The 21,632-nt window shown below is 40.5% G+C and overlaps 1 protein-coding gene across 4 annotated transcripts in view; it reads left to right on the top strand.

Annotated features, from left to right (window-relative positions):
- The window catches only part of LOC109992367 (beta-1,3-galactosyltransferase 1-like), a 94,656-nt gene that overhangs the window by 3,378 nt on the left and 69,646 nt on the right, over positions 1 to 21,632 (top strand). For 2 of the 4 annotated variants that reach the window (XM_020644928.3, XM_020644927.3), the window contains exon 2: positions 5,236 to 5,299. The exons of the other annotated variants lie outside the window; for them this stretch is intronic. The gene's annotated coding sequence lies outside the window, so the exon portion shown is untranslated. The remainder of the gene's footprint in view (positions 1 to 5,235; positions 5,300 to 21,632) is intronic. 4 annotated transcript variants of the gene reach the window in all.

The raw sequence follows: 21,632 nt of genomic DNA, 5'->3' as shown, positions 1-21,632 counted from the left end.
TTTCAGTTTGATTTGAGCTCAAAATAAAAATGTATTTGTAGTTTGTTGTTGCAATCATCGTGAGATATTCAAGATGTGCTTTGCTGAGTATCTCATTTGAAATATATCCACATTTGTTCCCTGTGCCCTGTGAAAAACAGCTTGATATGCAAATGCAGTGTTTTCAGATTGATTACATTTTTTCTTCCCTTTTAGGAGCATACATTTATTGTCATGAAAGCAGAAATATAATGCAAACTTGTGCATGCTTATAGTGTATTGTAATATGTATATGTCTTACACATTAATTTTATGTATTGGCTGATTATCATATTAAGCCATTACACAAGCCAGTAGTTAAAGCTTGGAGTCACGCATTAAGTATTACAGCTCTAAATAACCTTTGTTTTATCTCTCTTAACTTTTCCAGTTTATGATGGTAGCACTAGGGGTCATCGTTAGACGGGAACTACCCGAGAGACAGACTTTACAGCTATTATCAAAACATTTCAAAGTTTCTATTGAGCAATGTCAACTTGTGTGCTCATGTAATAACCTGAGAATTGTGATTTGGTTCTCACTGAGCAGTCGGATCTTTAAACGCTCCTGTGGTGTAGCATCATGGAACATCTCTCCAGGACGCGCTAGAATCACTGACCCTGACCCCCCCGTCTGCAACAGGGCAAACTAAAAGACCATTTCATCCCAGAGGGGATTGTTGTTTTTCACTTGGCCTTTTCTCTGAATTTTTAATGTCCAAATTGTACACTTTAATCACAACACAGAGAAGCAAACCATTGGAGGGGAGCACTGCCCAGTTGCCCATTTTCACATAGAATTAATGATTTCTGTGCAACACCTCATAATTTGCAATACATTATATTTTATGACTGTCTGGCTACACTGTAACTTTCAAAGCTGCCATCTTTTATAAGTTTTTCAGCTGTGTGCCACTGTGGTTGGAGGATTTCTCTCAGATTCTTTTGGTTCTCTGAGGGTGTTCACTGCTTTCACATTGATGTGCTCTGACCTCTTCTGCACACACTGGCTCTCCCTCTCATACCCCGTCCCTCTCTCTCTTTCGGTACCACTAGCTCCGTCTCTGTGGAGAAGGAGTTGGAAAGCTACACAGGCGGCTGTGCGTTTCATCTGTGGAGCTTAGCGCGTTGTGATCATGTCTGTGACCGCCTTCCAAACTTTATTGGATCATCTGATAATCTTGTTGGCCACAGCTTAGCCACACGTGTCCCCAGATCTGTGTATGACTCCACACAGGCGCAGATGATAGATTCAAATCCAACATCACCACGCTGTGATCATACTGATTTCTACCCACATGTCCTTTCAAACAACATGGCACATGACTAAAACAACAAACAGCCTGGTTGTTTTTTTTTTTTTTTGTGTGGTTATTGACACATGCATGCCACAGTTGGAGTAATAGCACAGCCTGAGAGAGGCTAAAATGACATGTGTTGTCATCCATTTTCCTGCTTTGACACACGATAAGGAATGACAAAGTAATATGCTGGTATTACCCAAAATGCTCAGCTGGCATATGTGTTCTTGTGTTGTACTGAAATCAAAAAATCAATACAAAGTGAAAGGACTGACCATATATATGACTGTCACGTCCTCCTCTCTGGTGGTTGATACGGTGAGGACTTACCACTGCAGTCAGGCGTGATAAAACAGCCGGGTGATTACACTGCTTGATAAGGCTGGATTTATCAGGGGAGTCTCTCTTAAAGCAGCTGTGAGGAACTTTCATTTTCTGTAGGATTTTTATGGCCCCTGAGGACAAATACAGTATGCCTGGTGATGAGAAATTTTGATTGTGCGCATGTGTTTTATAATTGCTTGAAGAACTTTTTTTCTGTGTGGAGATTTTCTGTTTTTTTAAACCAAGCCATGCTCATGCATAGCAATAAAGTAATAAACAATGAGGCTGAGACAGCATGACAGGCTGTAGACCTTTGAAACTAATTCTGAAATTACTCTTCTGTCATTTTTTTAACTTCCTGGGCCCAATCATTTCCCCTGTCAAAACAAACTTACCCTTTGATTAAAGTTAAAAAAAACTCCACTATAAATCAGTTTCACAGCTGAAACCCAGTGTTTCTTTCCTCTATCGGACACATGATGTCAGGTGGAACAGCAAAATGTGCTGCAGCTAGCTTGCATAAGTTTCTCAGCTTGTGTTTAGTAAGGATAAAGTAAAGTTCATAAAGTTTCCACAGAGGTTTCCTCCTCTCAAAAAAAACTAAAGCTGTTAAACAAACTGAATATCAAGTGCAGTGTCTCTGTGATGCGTTTTCTTAGGGGATTGCTAAACTACTTGCCTTTTCTCCTGCAAATCCAATCCTTTGTCCTGTAGTCCATTCATCACCTATTCTGCTTATTAGTGTTGCAAGCAGGTTGGAGCTGATCCCAACTGACTTCTGGAATTGGTACAGTTTCATAACCAGTGAAAAAGTCCTTAGAACAGAAGAACATTTTGAATTACTTATCATTTCCTATGCATTGCTCTAAAGGTCATAGTAGTTTTTTTTTTTTTTTTTTTTTTTTTTTTTTTTTTAGTATTTTAGTCATATCATATATCCAGTTAGGAGTCGGGGTAGAAAGGCTTTGCTAGCTTCATGCCGCTCCCACTCATCCTGTTATCTCATACTCTACCAGCTGTGGTTGTTTGTTGGCTGCTGTCTTCCCTTTGCAAAGCCTGCCGAGCCCCCTCCATCACCACATTTGGCATGGGATCAGTGCAGAGCAGAGTCTCTGAGCCCTGGCTTTTTTAATTGGGTTCTGATGACGGTGGGTGTGGGGGGGGGGGCTTTGCTGGTTTGCCAAGCTGGCCGTTGCGACTACTGATGGCTCCCAGTTCCCTTCGGTCAAGTAGATGATTGGATTTTCATCGGAGTGGTCAAATAGTGGGGGGAAAGAGGGGTGAGCGCCCTATCAGTCTGCTCAATGTGTAAGTCCACAGGCTGGCTGGCCTTGGGGAATTTAAAGACATAATACACAGAAACTTTGATTGTTGTTTGGGCATGCTTCTGCTTTATCTCTGCTACCACGTGGATACCTTGTCGCTCTAATTGGGAGGCTGTGAAAGGCAAGTTTTATGACCCATTATGTTGAGCACGTTTAGGAAACACATTCAAATGTTCCAATTCTGTTCAAGCTTTTTTCAAGAATGAGAGAAAAATAATTTGAAGACACAAAAGCTTCATGTAATTTCATTTTGAATAGTCTAACGAGCAGGGGCGGGGCTAGACTTTATTGACATGGTGGCCCAGCTGGGGACCAATGAATGCAAGGTGGGCATAACAGATCAGGTTTTAACATTTCTGTCTCTACTTACTATAGCTACTTTAACGCCATACATTATTTTATAATACCTTTATTACATTCCCGTGTGGAGGACAAAAAGCACATCATATACATCTTTGATGGTTAGTTTGTTTCGGATGAAATTCAACCAAAAATCTCAATTAAACATACCAAAAAAAAGAAAATGTACTACATTCGGTTACTTACTTGCATCCTGTCACATAGCCAAGTCACTGCACAATTGTTGGATTATAGGTCGGCACCTGGGGTTGTCAGATTTCAAGGGGGCCAATGCCCACCCGGGCCAAACCATTGGACATGCCTCTGCTAAGACAAAGCGTGATAATTTATTTTCCCACACTGTTATCCCCCCCTCCTCATTTTAATCCTCTTTCTGGAAGCCCACCATGGTTACATGATATTAATATACAGCAGGGTTCAAGGCAGAACCAGATGAAGAGGCGAAGTCATGCTGTTTTTAGTTCTTTCGTTAAATTAATTAAACATAGATATTGCGGCTCGCCCCTCAGTCTCCACAGAGCAAGATATTTTTAATTTAATTTTTGTAATTCTGTGTGTATAACATTCTGTACTCCTTTTGGCATAATTCTGTAGGTGATATTAATAACTGTATGCACAGCTGATTTCAATTAGCATCTGCTCTCAGTGAGCACACATCCTTCAGTGGACCCATTTGAATAGTGTTTGACTCTGAGGCCTAATTATAGAGTATGCAATATTATATGTGCACAAACAGCACACAGAGCATCATTAATCTCTGTCTAACTAGATGCAGCGGCAATTATTTCAGGTATATTTGATACACTTGATGCGTGTTTAAGCGTCTTTATCCTCCGAGGCCTGTATGCAAATTTGACATTTGCTTCTTAAAGTGATGTCCGCAAAATTGATTTTGAGGGCTGGGAGATTTCATGTGGAGCAGTTTTTATCCCCATCCTATCCCAGTTGGTCTTGTTAACTGCTTCCACTCTCATCTGTAAGAAGAAAAATCTATTTCGACTGACAGAGCCTGATAATAAAGTTTCTGAGCTGACCTTCTGGACCAAACAGATGTTTCATATGAAAATGAAATGTTGATCTGTTCCACCCGCACGTTTGCTATTAAAATGAAGCTGCTGCAGGTTACTGTATGCACACAGTACATATCACAGGTGCTTTTTCTCCTGGTCAAAGCTAGAAAACTCAATTTGGTACACGTGTTGTTTTTTGCTGTTTGAAACCTAAAACGGTGCTTTTTGTTGGAACCTGTCATAGAAGCTTAGTCAATATCTAACTCCTGCTCCTGCTGCAGAAAGTCACTGCCACTGGTCACAATAAGGATTTTTTCCTCAGCTCTCATTATTGATGATTGCATAAAGGATTAATTGCTCCCCGTGAGCTTAGAAAGGTTAGAAAAGTAAACAAAAAAAAGTGTGCATGGGGTCTGATTTTCTAAATAAACTCTAACAATTTTCATTAGGACTACAGTGCAATCAGATAATTTGCCACTTATTTCTGTTTGGTCTACAAAATGTCAAAAAACTCACCCACAACGGTTGTGTTTCATGAAATTCGATAAGTAAAGAGGTTTGCTAACAGTTTATGGGGAGAGAATCCAGCTCTGAGTTTGCATATAAAACCCCAATACTCTGAGATTTATTCTACCAAGTAAATCGTTGAACCACAGAGATTCTACTATGATGAACATGTGTGGAGCGTTTCAGCACACACTTTGTCTCTGTACACTGTGACATTCATTAACCTTGTCCTGACTCATCTTCCCTCGTGTTTGCGCCTCACTTGAGGGGCTGTGCTGCAGCTGCAGAACTAAAAACAACACCATAAAAAACAGTATTAATTCCACTTTATCCTTCAGCTAATGTCAACTCAGTAAGTCACAGATATTCTCTTTTTTTTTTTTGCATGCAGGATGCACTGTGTTGCACAGCTACAGGTCACAGAAACTGATGAGTCACAGAAGATGGTGTAAAAGGTGAGTTCAAACCAAGAGCACAGTTAATTTTATCACAATGTAAAGATGTGATTTTGTCAAGTAATGCTTATCACTCCAATCATTTGATGCAAGTATGGAATGTAAAATGTGCAAAAGTTTAATTAGTTAATTTGCAGTGGATAATTTGTCACTTTGTTGCAAAAGCAGGGTACAGATTCTTTGTCATCCTGAGTGACATCATAAATGGTTAGTCTGGACATGCTTTAGTAAAGTAGCATTTTTAGTTGGCTTGCCTCGTGGACAGACCCGTTAAAGAATGTATTTTCTCTCCTTTATGCTGTCATAATGTAGTCCATTTCCATCTTTTTGATCCATTGATTGAAAGGAAATTGCTGCAAGATCTTCTTATTTGTGTACAGCTGTAGAAGGCCAAATGGCTGCTAACTTTACAGCTACAGTGGTACTGCATAATCAGAGACGGATGGGTGGACACTCTGCTGCTGACTTAGCATAGCCAAGCCTGTCCTGGATAACAGATCGTCAAACTGGGCGACTGGTTAACCCCAAATCGCTCCAAACTAAAGGAAACAAATCCAGACACAGTCTCTGGAGAAGGCAGTCCAGTCAACCGAGCTGTGTGCGTCTGTTGGTGATTTTAGGGTCCAAGAAACTGAAGCTTTTGTTTTTTAGTCCGGGGCCGGGAGGTGCACAGTTATTCATGTATCTGCAAATAAACAGAAATGAGCCAGCGTTCAAGCTCCCTTATTGACATAACAACAAGAAACTCAGGATGAGTGTTTATCTCTCAAAAGTGATCAAATATAGCAAGTTATACGGTAGAGAAATATAAAGCAACATATTAATCATTTCTACATTTATGTTGAGTCTTCCCCAAAGAATATTGTTTGGTAAACACTGAAGAAGCCTTTCCACAACTCTGCAAATATCCTAAATACAGGGTATCAGTATAGGGGCTGCGCAATTACTCGCAATTCCATCGTTATCCATCGATATGAGCATTTGCAATAAACACATTGCAGATAGATGCAATGTTGCGATAAATTCCTTTTTGTAAACAAGCCATTTTTCCTCACTCAGCATGCATACATTTGAATTATTAGATGGAAACCTGGACATCATTTTCATGTTTTCACACCATGTTGATGCAGCCAGCTGAAGCATAAGCTAGCATCAGCTACCCTAAGATGAATTAGTGGCGACTCAGTGGTGAAATAAAACGGCTTCTTGTTTTGGATTCAGGAGAAACACGTTGCAGAAATGTATTATGAAAACACATGTTCTGTTCAACATTTACTTATTTGTTGGATTTCATATCTTTGTTGCAATATAGAACAATGTTATGGCACATCACGTTTTTCTTATATCATTCAGGTTCTAGTAGTCTGTCTCTTTTAAGCCTTACACGTAGCCATTAAAATAAATGCAACAACTTGCTACATCATTGGGGTTTGAAGGTTGAAGAAACCCTTTTGAAAGCTTCTGCAGTTTGCTGTAAGAGTAATGTGCTTTCCTGAAAGAGCGAGTTGTTGAAGTGTTTAGCCTTGGTAGATGTTTAAATACTTTGAAATGTTTCACCAGTGTACATGTTTACAGTTTGCTTCACAGTACGCTGCAAGGTTATGCCTTAGGCTATTAATTCCTTCAATTCATTTATAAGTTCAATCATTTTTTTCGCATATAATCAAAAAGTGAAAAAAGTAAAGGAATCAAAGGTCCTTGTATGTACTTGAGGCATTCTTGCTGAAACATGAAGAATGCTTTGTATTTGTGGTGCTTACAGTTTCTTCCATTGCGGGAGTCTGCTCTCATTTGTTCCTTTTTTCCTGAATGAGAAGAGCTGTGAGGAACCCATATTTGTACCTAATTATGTGTGTTAAATGAATAGTCTCGTTTAGGTGCTTCCTATAAATGATGAATATAAGTTAGTAGATATTTTGACATATTTGTCAAAAAAAACAAAAACAGTTTGGTACAAAGACAACACACAGTCTGCTGTCAATGCATGCAACACATCAGTTGTTTTTTTAATGATTTTAAGCAATAATGCAAAAGAGTTACTCGTTTCTGTGTTGCATATGTTAGTTTTAGCAGTGGATCTTTGGGGGGTTTGTTGACTAAACGAAGAGGATATATGCAGCAATCACCCTTGGCTGCGGGAAATTATGCATTTTTCCGCCATTTCTGACACGTTCTAGACAAACTAGTTCTCTTTGACAAAAACAAAACACAAAGTAAATATATGTTATCACCACGTAGACCACACAGGCCCCGGCTCTTGATACAAATAATAAAACCATATTGAGAGTATATCCGAGCGAGTGTGCGGGCTCAATTTATCTTTTTTATTTATTGCACCAGATGCGGGTTATTTGTTGTTTGACTGTGCTCTCATGGTGGCACCGGGGTAAGAAAAACAATTCTCCCCCTTGAGCACCCAAAGAAGACGCTGGGTAGCAGCACAACACATCGTAGGTTTGCTCGGTGTAATCATTTCTCAGAGCGTGTTTATTCTCAGGCTTTCAGGGCCCTCTTTTGTTATTCTTGTACCCGAGGCGAGCGATGCACACTTACCTTTCACAGAAAAGCCTGCAAATATGTTGCCTATTGATTTGAGTAACGTACAGTATGTTGCGTTGCATTAGCTGCTGAGTTTGAACAGCTTTCATGCTTAGCAACATGGATGCTATGATCTGAAAATGATTTATGACTTGTATGAAGCTCAAGCTCTGGAGAAGCTTTTATCTGCATAGATCACTTCAGGAATGTCTGTCTTATCTGGTTGCCTTCACAGAAAAACAATAACAAGTAACCGGGCCAGGCTAATGTGTGTTCTGCTGAGATGCACACTATGTCCTCTTTAATATGTGAACCCCATGCATTTTTTACGATGTGCTTGATTACATTCTCTGGATGATTTTTCATTTTTAATCAGCTCTAGGCACTATGGGTATTACTTACACAAGAGTGGTCATTAATATTCAGTGTGTCCACTAACATACAGTATACATTGACTTTGTTTTAACTCACTGCTATAGTTTGATCTATGGACTAAATCTAAAAGAACCGTGTCAACATATAAATATGGCTAGCTGGAGCTTCTTTATGTCAGCTGACATTGTTACCATAGACCTCTGTCTTTTATAATATTTCACTTACTGACCATATATTTACAGAAAACACTTTCATCATGCACATCCTGTACACATATAATCTGGATTTTTACCAATACCAAAAAAGTTGTCCAAGCAATAACAATTCTGCTGCACAGAATTACGTTTCCGATCTCATAGCTGTTGTTATTCGTGATGGTGGCTTTTCTCCAGCTTCAGCTTGGGGTAGCTTTTTTTTCCCCCGCCACACAAACACATAAATAACCATATGTGTTTTAATGTGCGTCTTCAGCCCCAAGGACTGTTCAGACATGACATTTAGCAGTATTCACCTCACATCTGCAGATACGCTTACTGCATCTGGTCTTATTTCTTTACTCACAGCAAGAAAATCTGGCAAGGGAAGACTCTGATAATGTATTATAAACAACATTAGTTATATATAATATATGATCTAAGTGATCTGATTGATAGATAATTTAATCTGCATCCCAAGCTTGCTGACCCTCTCCTCCCTGCTCTCCTGGAGTTCTTCCAGTTTTCCCCTCTCATGAGTTTAAATGTCTGCCCATCCACTCTATATATTAGAAATAGTATTCCTGCTATCATTGTGGTTTGAAAAGAAATGACATACGGGTTCAGCATAGTTCTGCTGTCATCTAGCGACACATAAAAGTTTTACGTTATAAGTTCATAAAACTGTTACTGGAAAATCTGGTGTATAGGACGCACTTTTAACAATTTTTTTTCATTTTACTTAGCACTTACTCCCAATGATGAGCTCTAGAAAAAAGAGCAGAGCAGTCGAATCAATTGTTGACACCTTTAATGTCATTGAGATTTCCATTAAATGTACTGAAACAAATGGCAATTATTTTTTATTATTGCAAAGAAATACGTTTTCCTGATGGATTGTTTAATCTACAATTTCCCCCAAAGTTTGAATTTTCTTTTAACACTTGCATAAGGAGTGATTGGCTGCTTGCCCGCAACTGGCTCAGCAGGTAATCTTGATATTCTGATCATTTTTCATCCATTCATCACTGTCATCATCCATCTTGCTTGAGGGAACAGCAGCTTGGGCTCAGTCATGGACATCTGGTGACCTTTCCGGTCAGGAATCTTCTGTGGGGGAAATTTGTTGCAGAGTCATTCAATTCAGCTGAGTTATCAGTGATGCTCACCAAACCATAGAACTGTTGCATTGTCACAAACACAAAACCCTCATAATAAAAGACACAGTCACCTATTATGATACAGGATGGCATGTCACTATCATCTATCTGCTGCTTTCATGACAGTTTCCCTATTCACGATGACACAGGAGCAGCCCATGTGTAATGAACCAGAGGATGATAGTCCTGCTTTGCAGTTTGTAGGATCACAGCTCTGACTCCCTGCAGCCTCTGAGATGTGTTTGATGTGCTGTGACGCCTAAAGATGCCACAATAGTCCTGCAGGTTCAAAGCCAAGCACATAGCTGTCCCCGTGCATGGCAAACAGGACACACGCAGTACAGTGGAAGAGTTTTTTGGCAACAAGCTACAGTTTACCAGTGACTACATGATGATGAAAAGCTTGGCTGTTAATCCATCATGTTGCATAAAATGTGTCACTGTAGCTGCCCTCTAAATGTCACTTAACAGATCATCAGTCAAGTAGAAAACCTGTTTCTATAGCTGCATCATTATAAACAGCTACACAGGACAACAGCATGCAACTGTGAGGCATTCAGGGACGGAGGTGCTTAGAACTAAATGCTAACATCAGCCTGATTATATGCGTGTAGTGATAATGCTTATATGATGATAATGTGCACGTTTAATGTTATCACTGTTCAGTAAGCTTTTTCAATATAAAGAATTTGACTGATACGTGATAATATTTTTCAACATTTTTCCAAAAATTGTCAAACAGTTCCCAGTGATTATCAAATAGTACTTTTGTTTGAAATACCTGTTATTAATCCTAGGGTAGCTGTCACATAGTTTAGGCTTCATGTAGTCGGTCAAATGATGTTAATGCATTACAATTGTATGAAGAACTGCATCTGGATAGTTAAATATCCTCATGTTGAGTTTGAATGTATCACATGAATTTCATGTTGGTCTTTGTGATGTGTTCATGATGCTCATACTGCAACAGGAGTTATTATTCACTCTTTCCCGATTTGGGACTTGTCTTTCTCAAAAGGTAAAATTCCAGCTGAACTATAATGACAGTAATACAGATTAATTGTGTGTCACACTGATTAAGATAGATGGAAGTCAACTTCTAAAAAGTTAGGGAACAAACGGTAAAAAAAATGGGAGCAGAGAGTCATCTCTCTGAGTCTAGAAGCTCCAGCCAATCTGCTGGCATTTCTCTGAATGGAAACACACCACAGGAGGATGAGAGGGAGATTGTGGACCTGGTCCTGGCAGGGTATTAAGAGAACACCTTGGCACCATGCATTTTAGCGAGATCACCATGGTAGCTTGCCAGCCGTCTCTGCCATTCTCAAATGTTTTCATTTTATAATGTGTTGCTTTGCAAATGTTGGTCAATTCAAAGCTAGGTGCTAAATTTGTGGCGCTGACAGAGGTCTTACAGCCTATGAAGCCCTGAGTCTTGATGATTGGCAAGTTACATCAGGGAGTTCCCAAAATGTCATATTTAAAAAGAAGCCCTTTGTGTGTTTGTTAGCCACTGTTAATATCAGGCAAATGTTTGGCATTAGGAAGTTTGAATTTTACTTAAGTATGAAAATGGGGCAAAGAAAGTTGTTTCCTCCCCAAGGTAAATCTCTTCTCTATTAGTTTTAATAGCGTTGGCAGTGATGTCAGTGTGCTCTCCATGTGATGTCATGCCAGAGGATCCCGTGATGTAGAGTTATTGCTACCTTCCATCACTGAATCTGTGGCAGTTGGCCCGCCATTTCCTGTGTATTCATCTCCATTAAGGGAGCAATCAGTGTGGCTGGAGATCATCTTAGGCTATAGGATGCAATGAATGTAGATAGCAGGTCCACATTCACATCCCGTCTCTCATCATCCGAACCCTCCATCCCCACCCACATTGCGTTATCGAGCGCGATGATCTATTGAGGGAGAAAGCAGGAGCGGTCTTTAAATAAAAGCAATAACTCTGTGATGAAGGAAATCAGGAGGCAGGCGTGTCCTAGCAAGCCAGACAGCCATCCTTTCCCAAGTCTGCCGTGTATATGGACATACATTTCTCAGCGCCCCCCCCCTCCTCCTCCAAACCTCCCCATCCTCTTTCTGTTGCTGCCGTCACACTCAAGTTTATCATCAGCTGCTCCCTGTAGATGGCTTATTGCCTTTTCCACCCTCATCTGTCCGCCTGGCTGAAAAGGCCTCCCAGGAAGAGATTAGCAATCCAATAACTCGTGGAGCATCCACCTCAGCAGCAGGTGCTCCCCAGAGTGAATGCTGATGAGAACAGCCAGGACTCTATAATAACAGGCCGTGCAGTATTTGCCAACAGCGTGCAGTCCCCCAGAAGCCTCGACCTCCTCATGATCCTAACCTGTTAAGTTACAGCATGCTTTAATGCCATTCCAGATATTTACCCGCATAAATGTGCTAAATAAGTCTGGGAGATGTGTTGGTTGTTTACAAAAACTACACAACTTGTCCTCATGCTGAATAAAATGTAACTGTGGACGGCATGGTAAAATCTTTCATTTGTAAATTGGCTGCCCCTTGAAAGCATCTTCCTAGTCCTCGGATCACTTAGGCACTTAACACTTACATGCCATATTTAACTTTTCACACATAAAGTCTCTGCAGAGACTGACATGCAATGTGCCAACCTGCCCATCAGAGTCTAATCTGAGCCATTCACACACACGCACACACACACACGCACGCACGCACGCACGCACGCACGCACGCACGCACGCACGCACGCACGCACGCACGCACGCACGCACGCACGCACGCACGCACACACACACACACACACACTCTCTGAGGCTCTGAGCTAAACTTTGGATTATGTGAATGCACAATATGTTACTAATGTAATTGCTTTAAAATGACTGATTAACGATCACTTTCATTATAATGCTGGTTAATTTGAGACAATAAAAACTAAATGACACCCAGCTGTCAGTATAATGAATTATTTGGTATTACTGGATGTGAACCCAATACAGCAGCTTAAATATTTATAGATGATATATATATATATTAAAGATTGGGAAAATTAAAACATACAGTATGTCCTTGTTCACTGTTAATCATAGTTTGGATTTTAATTTTCCTAGATTTGAGTGAGGCCTTTGACCCTTCAAACAGACTGGGCTATTACACTTCAGATCTGACCCTCTACACTGTTGTTTTATCATCATGGCTTTCTTTTGGTATACCACCGGGTTCAATTCTGGGCCCAATGAGATACTGAATCTCATATTGCTTGTGACAGCATACTACATACAATGTTGCTGGCAACCAATGAAACCCAACAGAACAAGTAATCTCCAACAATATTACATACTGTACTGCTATCACGATTAGCACGTTTTAACTCTCAGCTTGGTCCTTAGAGGCGTTTACACTCTGGTCTCCTCAGCTTCAGCACCCCTTCACTCGTTTATGTTCCTTTAAAGCTTGCTTGCTTCAAAAACAAATGTTATGCTAAAAGCTTTTCATGACCTGTTTTACGCTTCTTTCTTATTTTATTGACTCAATTTTACCTTTACCTGAACCGTTTAGGAGATTTTTCTTTAGAATCCTTTCTTACCTCACTCTCTGGCTCAGTTTCAACTACCCAGCTGGCTTTTATAGAGCCTTACAACACTTTTTTACAGTGCTGTTTTGTTGCTCTTGAGAACAGAACTCTTAAAAAACTCTCTTGTAGAACGGTCTTCACTGTTATTTCAGTATTTACTTCAATTTCAGCTGTAAAGCTAATCAGGGAAAATTCAAACAATGTTAACACTTCATTTTACACAATAAGTAGATATGTAACATCTTTTCACATAAACCAGTGGAAAACTTTTAAAAACACAGTGTGTGTGAAAACTGAAGGAGAAAAGTATGTTAGTGAAAGGATGCAGAAATATTTGTGCTCATTTAGAACCCATTAAGAAGTGGACAATAATGATGAGTGTCTTCTCCACATAAACAGTAAACATTTAGGTGAGCCAGAGTCATATAAGCTATTATATTTTGTCTATCTACAGCTCCACAGCCCCGGCTTACTCAGCTTTCAGTCTACTTTATTATACCTGCTTCTGATATAAACCCCTCAACAAAAACCTGCACAAACACAAACTCAGCACAAAACAATCTGTGGGAGGATATTTTCTTTTTATGGGGAACACAAAAGAACTTTAACTCCCTATAGCAGCAACAGCAACTCATCTCCCTTGTCCATAAATCCCCTCTGGCTTTCTGCTGCAGGCTGTGTGTAGTGAATTTACGCACTCTGCCTGTGTTATCTGTAGTTTGTGTTTTCTTCAATTTCACGGGGGCTTGTGTTTCATGATAAAGAGTCAGTTGGAGTCAGTTCCTCAGGGCCAACTAGACGCGATAGGCTGCTCTGGTGTTGCTATAATGTGTGAATCACAATGGAGATTTTTTTTTAAAGCTCTGAGCAGTCAGTGATGTATCATCTGTCATGCAGAAAAGGCTGCTTTTTGAATTGTGATTTTAGAGGGGCAACATGGATTATTTTTAGCTCAGGAATATAAAAAAACTACCACAAAAAAAAAAAAAAAAGATTGGCAGACACACTCAATTGAAGTTCTTATCTTCTTCAGCGCTTTCATTCAAGTCCCCTGTCTTTGGATTCACAAAAAAACATGGCATGCTGGGATCTTGTGTTTTCCCAGGTGCTGCAGGAATCATTCAAAGATTCTATTTTTGATAACTGCTTGTCTAAAAATCAGAGAGTGAAAGATTAAAGGGAGACAACAATATAGGGACTGTCTTTGCTCTGCTGTTGGATGTTTGCCATCTTCAGAAAGGAAAAGGGCAAGCACTGACTGGTGAAAGCGAGGCACAGGTGCAATAAAGGATCCTCACTAATTGAGAAAAGTACCGGAGCCCAGGAGGGAAATAGCAGGTGCACAGATACAAGTCCGGGTTAGCCGAGGTCCACAACAAATGAAGAGAATCCTCCCCTTCACTGTTCTTCCTGTAATTGTGGTTAGCCTAATCTGTCCCCGGGCTTCCTGTCTGTATAAAAAAAATAAAAAGCTAAGCAGTCATCTGGCACAAGCCTCGCTACGTCGGCTTGGCATCCGCCAGCCTGCGAGATGAGGAACAAATGAAAACTGAATTACCAGGCTGGGAGATTAATGGAGAAAAATGAAAAAGGATAGATTGGGCCGTACAGAGACGCAAGTGTTACAGGTGTCTGGGGAGTAAAGACGGATGCCAGGCTTCAGACTTTGGCACCCAGAGGTTCCTGATTTTCCAGCAAATGATAGGCCTGTGTCATAATATAACAGGCTGCTGAAAATTAGCGTGATATTAATTGCGACAGGAATCTCCTCCTCTTTCATCTGCAACCAGTGAAATCATGTCTTCCTCAAAAAGAGAATCCATCCAAAATTATTTACTTTTTTTGCCATAAAAGCATGAATAAATATCTGCTGAAGCTAGAAAAGAGAACTATTGTGTTCTCCTTATTAACATCTCCTACAGTCATTGGCTGTTGATGTATACACATGAATTACATTTATCAATTATAAAACTGAATGTATTAACATAACCTGTAAACATATTTTGCACAGATTAGGATTATATAAAAAAGAAGTCCCTCAAATAAAACATCACTATAAGAAAAAATACCAACATAGACATTAGCAGACATTTCTTTTGCAGAGTTCAAAGGGTTAAATGTCGTTACAATCTGTACAAACTACATTGAAATGATTAGAGGCTGAAACATTAGAAGTGCTCTCTGCTGAGCAAATAACTGCAGTATGTTTATCTTAAAAGCACAAGGATACATCACAAACACGTTATCAACCATCCCAGCTGTCTTTCTTTGTGTTGAAACAAAGACCAAATGAATGCTTACAGAATCTGTTCCAGCAGCGAGACTTCCCCCCCCCCCCTGTGTGCTTTTGGATTATAGATTGGGCCTTTAATAATCAATGACAGTGTGGTTGTCGGAGCAGATTAGCGGCGTAATCTCCTGTGTATGCCTTTATAATACTCTTTACACTGTAACTCTCAGAAGCAATAAAAAGCCCCAGCTTATTGTGGCTGCACCTAATGTTTGTCGCCATATTGGTTTCCTGAGAAACAGCATTGTTGAGTGTATTTGTAACCCCTCAGTGTCAGAACTGCTCGCTTTGAGGATTCTGAGGTTATTTTTGAAGTGACATTTTCAGAGTAACTTCAAATTGATAAAAAGATTATCTGACAGCGCCTCAATAAGGCAGCCACAGCCGACTGATAAAGGAAAGTCTACATGCAGATAAAATGCAAATGTTGTTTTAAGTCATCGCACGGTCCTCCTACACCAAGTCTGCAATGCAAAGCCTCCCCTTCATCTCTCCACGAGTTCTGCGAGGCAGGAGGTCACATCTGTTCTAATCACGCCAGAGCGATGCCCTCTTCATTTACATTTCTCTGTGTTTACTGAGGTGTGAGGCGCCGGCATGCAAACGCCATTGTTCCCCTCCTCCCTGGCTGATTCCACCGCACCCTCGGCTGATAGAGGTGAGCCGACAACAGTGGATGATGACCCCCGCGCTCTGTGGGCAACAAGTGTAACACAGTAATTATGAGAAACGGACAGCAATCAAGCCCGACCATGCAGCTTCACAGCCCACAGTGGGAGACATCAGGCTTTAGATTTAGTGAGTTTAGTGGGAATGGCTCTTTTGTGTGAAAAGCTCTCAGGGTGAGAGGGATTGCAGCTGGATTGGCAGCTGGGATTTAGTGGCTGAGGTTCACAGAAAGAATCTTTTTTTTTTGGTAAGGATGAAGCTTGAGTTTGAAAACATACTTTCACTCAACTGTGCCCTCTTTGGTTCAGGGTTATGTGAGGAGAGAAAGTTGTTCTTCTGCTGGAGCACACTGAAAGTTCACATTGTCTCAAAACAAAGATAACCGATCTTATTCCCCTTTTTTAAATACAGAATGTACCAGACATATTATTCCACTTCTTATGCCTTGGGCAACTCATTGACCTACTCAACGTCAAAGCTTACAATTTAATAGCGTGCATTGGTGCATTGCACTACAGTAAGACGGCTTTGCCCAGTCAAAGCATGGGCTCCCCTGGACACAAGCTGCAGCTTAATAACTTTCACCCATTTTCCTTTGAAGTGTGGGAGTATTTTACAATGGGACAGAACAATGTGGTGCTCTGTAAGCTCTGCACATTGGAATTGGCTTATCACAGCAGTACGACTGCCACCATAGCTTAAGCCTCAGAATATGCTTTGTCATGACGATGGCAACAAGTCTCCATCCGAGCATGATGTATTCAAATTATCTGCATGCAAACAGAAACACTGTACGCAGGTTTTTAAAGTAAGCGTGTCCAAAATGTTATTTTAGCTTAGCATCACAGGAGATAGTTCAAAGTCCGGAGTATTGAACTGAGGCTGGCGTTATACTATAAAGTGATGTTACAATGGTCGAAGGTCCCTTTGTGATAACCGACGCCATCTGTAGTGGACAATGATAGCGTAAATCAACCCCCAACTCTTATCCAAGGCTATTTTCATCTTTCTTTTTACTCAAACAGCGATGTATCAAGTAAGACAGGGCTGAAATTACATATCAAATGGTTGTTGCTGTGAGTAAATCTTTTTTAATTACTACATTTAACTCCCTCGATAAAAAAAAAAGCTCTTATATTATATGTATTACATTTGAGTTGCAATAATAATCCTTACTTTTAATGAGATTTAAACATGAACTAACTTTATTTGCCCGTTCTTTTTCATTTTTCCGAATGATTTTGCGATTCAGTCTCGTTTAAAACCTTGATAACTGAGTGAGTGACTTCCGAGCTATCTTACATATGGCAGGAAGAACAGCAAGGCTTCTTGTCCGGATGTAGGCTCACTTGTTAAGAGTGCTGAATCAGTACATGTGCAGAGATGGTTAGTAGGTTCAAAACTGCAAATCACTTCTGATGTAAAGGAGCTTATGAATAAGCCCCGGGTATATTTAAGAGAGAGAGGTTGCTCACCCCGTTCAGTCCCAGCATGAGATTGGCAACGCAAAATAAGATCTCAGACAATTCACGTCTGTATGTCGAAAAAGTCGACTTAAAAAGATGCGGTGAGTTCTTCCTGAGAATACGCCGCTTTCAGATTGAGGTGGATTTATTTACTCTGAGGCACTATGGAACTTGATGAAATTTCAGTCATTGTGAGGCTAAATGGAAAAAGCTGTGAGTACTCTGCCTCACAGAAAGTTTCATTTGCTGCCCGTCTGAATGTTGTGTGTTTAGGTTAACTGGCCCCTCAGGTCTGAACTCGGGGAAATAGCTTGTTTTATTCTCTGTTGTATAAGAGCAGCAGAGCTCAAATCCTTTTGTGTCACAGACTCTTTGCATTACTCTCACTTTACACAAACCCTCTCTGCTGTAGCTGAAGCATGCGTGCCTGTAAACTATTGATCAGCGCTAATCTCAGTACGTTTTTTGCAGCATGCATTTTACACTCAAGATTCCAGCTCATCAACACAAAAAATAATAATAAAGGTACCCTTCCTCTTCACACAAAGGCGCAATTAATTCAAGATCTCACACATGCCTGGACAAAAAATAGCCCAATCATGCTGCACATAGGCGTGCGGAATTAAATCCATCTTTGGTAATTTAATGAAATTCAAGTGTTTCATCCTCACAGCTCTCATCCCAATTAGAAAAGAAAAAGTGTGAACACAAGGTTGGGAAATTATTAAATGAACAGTTGGTTGAAAATTACAGCAGGCCCCCTTTCTCCCGCTCCTTCTTTGAACAAGTGAATGTCAAAAGAACTTTGTTAGCAAAGGTTAACACGGTTATTAGCATTCAGCCTGCAGCACGTCTAATTTATTCCCAAAGTGGCGTTGTTCATTTATGGATCGGTTCCATATTTAGGGTGAAAGCAGCGGAGAGATTTCCATCAGGGAATGTCATTTGAAACAACGGCGTGTCTAATGCGAGACACTTAGCTGGGTGTCTTTGTCTTTGACTCGCAGGTCAGGGATTAACACCGTTAGAGGGTCCCCTGCTGTCACTCAGAGGCTGGAACAAAATCTCCATCATGTGGCTAAAAACTGGATGGAGACATTCATGGCGAGAAAAAAAAGAATCAGATGTATCCGCCTCAGTTTTGAAAACATGGAAACAGCAACACTTGTCAGCCTGATGCTCTTCTTAACTCCAGGAAATGTAAAAGAATTTCATGGCGCCTCCGTCTCTCCCACTGATTAACGGCGAGAGGTGGAGGACCCATGTTGTTGCTTTGATGAGGCAATTTGTTCGGTTCTGCAGGAAAACAATGGCAGTTCATTTTATTGCGATGCGTCTCGGGGGACGCATCAGCACGGCTGCTACGTCGTACAGTGAGGAGTTCAGCCCAAACATAAATCAAAAGACGCTGGTGTACCAGGGAGACGCTGCTATTACTGCTCACTCTTTAATGGCCCATGTGCTGTTTGTGGCTCCATTTGGATGCATAGTTTGAAGCTGGCGTCTTATTGTATTCAGTTATGGAAACAAAGCCCGAGACTGTTAGTGCTGTTGCTTTTGATATCTCCCTGTGGGTGCACAAAGCCAGCAGTCGATCATTGAGACATTGTGTTATAAACATTATATTTTCCTCATGAAAACAACAGTATCAAAGCCAAGGACTAACAAAACACAAAATTATAGATCTGCTGCTTCATTTTAATCAATAACTTTATCAATAAACTACAGTTATGTGGGAGCCAGCATCCATTACGCTACATGAGCCCTTTGTTAGCCTGAAGACAGACTGTAACACAATTTACTGATTTCCTGCTGATGGGCCGCAGTGACACACACACACACACACACACACACACACACACATTAATGACGCAGACTGTCAGCTGCTATCCAACTGGGTCCTTAGATATCCAAGGACTCATTTGCATCATGGGAAATAGTGGACATGTCTGCCTGGTAAATTGGCTGCTTGGTATGAGTCAGTGCTGTCTCCATCTGTTGTTGGGATGTTTATTTTGCATATTAATTCCAAAATAGAGCGTTGTATTGACCATGTTGTAGGTGTTTCTGAGTTATGGTGTGTGCAAGGCTGCAAGAGTTAAAGCAATAACTGGATTTTTTAATGAAACTATCAACAAGTAATCAGTGAGCCACTTAAAGTGTAGTTCATGAATTACACAAATAGATTTTGAAAGTAAATCTAGCCAAAAGCTGACTGATTTCATCTTATCAAATATGAATAATTTCTGATTGTGTTAGTGCTCTGTGAACACCTAGTGTAGGGTATAAATGAATTTCCTCAAGATTGATGTATTGACTGCTTGACTTATCCTTTCTGTAACCTTTCTTGCGCGGTATTCCTCAAGTGCATTCCCTCAACATTACGCCAGGCTGTTGCGACACAACTTGATATTGCTTCCATTCTCTTTCGCACTGATTGTCGCAGTCTGCAGAAGTCTACTGGAGCGTTAAATGGCGTTATTGCCAATTTTTTCCTTTATTTGATGTTTTCATGATGACAGTGGAGATTGCTGCAGCCAGTGACACTTGTGTGTCCTGTACGGCTTCTCAAGTATTCAGGTGTTGCCTTTAATTGGTCAGTAGTCTTTCCCATTCAGCTAACTTCTACAGTTACTGTCATTACTGTCATCATTATTTAGTTGCTTAATGAGGCCAATGGGACACTTGGCTTACCCCTCTGAACCACACACATCTTTCTACACTGCTGCTTGGACGAGGCAGGGCAGTGGATTTACTACAGCAGCATTAACAGCTGGACTCTATGTGGTGTTTTGGACTGGAGGGATTTAAATTAGCCTCTTATTTTGACAGAAATGTACATTATCTAGATTACATGGTAATATCAGAGGCAGAGAAGCAGCATGTGCAGTGTGATGAATATTGATCACAGAAATGCTAAAAAGACGAGTAATATTTCAGTTTGGAGGCTTTGTGCCCCGCAGGTATTTTTCATGAAATCTTGTATTTATTAAATATTCACTACAAATCACCAGGAGTGAAATGCTAATCTTCAGAGTAATATCTCTGCAATATATTTGTCGCTGGGAGTTTGAAATGATGCCAAGGTGTTGCTGCTGTGCCTTTTAGCTGCCAGTGCTGCTGCTCTTCTGTTGTGTTATGAATTTCTCCGTTTGAATAGATGTGCATGTTTGTTTATATTTCAGATCCACGTTTAGCGACAGATTCAGCTGCTAATGCCTCCGTGTTAACAAACGTGGCAGTGAGCATGCAGTAAGAAAAGTGCCAGGGCTTTTTTTTTTTCTACAGCTACAGAGAAAAGCAGGTTCCCTTATTGACTTCACGGGGTTTCTCATCTGTGGAAACCCTGCAGAAGAAAAGGAAGAGAAGGTCAAAGCTGCCCGTACGTAGGGCAACATTTCAAAAGACATAATTTAAGAAGATGAAAAAGTTTGTCAAGCAGCAAGAAATAGTTTTAGTTTACTTCCATACACTTGAAGACTTTGAACAAATTTTAGAAAGACGTCCAACACCCTCTCACATCTAAAGAAAATGTGTCGGCAACTCACAGAGTCTTAAGTCACAGACTAAGATTGTGCACAGTCTTGGGATCTTGCAGGGCCACTGACTGCGAGACTTCAACTAGATTCCTTTTTCTAGACTATTCCTATCATGCACCTGGTGGAAATGTCCAACTACAACTTTTGGAGCAGACTGGTGAAACTGCAGGGATTGTGGAGAAAGCAAGAATGCCACTTGACATGTCCTCCCCTTTGTACCACAATAGAGTAAGGAGTGAAGAAAGGTGGACGGAAATTGCTGCTGCCTTCAAAATCCCCAGCGAGTATGCTCAAGCTAGCTACAGCCAAAGTAGACATATTCTTTCTTTTATTAGTATTATTTTCTCCTGGCCTTTATGCGGCTGAAGAAAGGCAGAACACATGAGCTAGAGAGGGTGTAAAGGCCTTGCTCAAACGGGCAGTGGAACCTGTATATTTATGTTGCCAAGAGATGACTTTTTTTTGGGGGGAAGACGCATCACTCCATCATTTCTAATGTGTGCAAAGAGTCTTCCTTCACTAAAGGATTCAACAGAGTGACGA

This window comes from Labrus bergylta, chromosome 24 (assembly GCF_963930695.1).
Source record: "Labrus bergylta chromosome 24, fLabBer1.1, whole genome shotgun sequence".
In the NCBI taxonomy this organism is placed as follows: Eukaryota; Metazoa; Chordata; class Actinopteri; order Labriformes; family Labridae; genus Labrus; species Labrus bergylta.
Note: the sequence above shows the minus strand (reverse complement) of the source record. Positions and strands in the feature narration are given on the sequence as shown.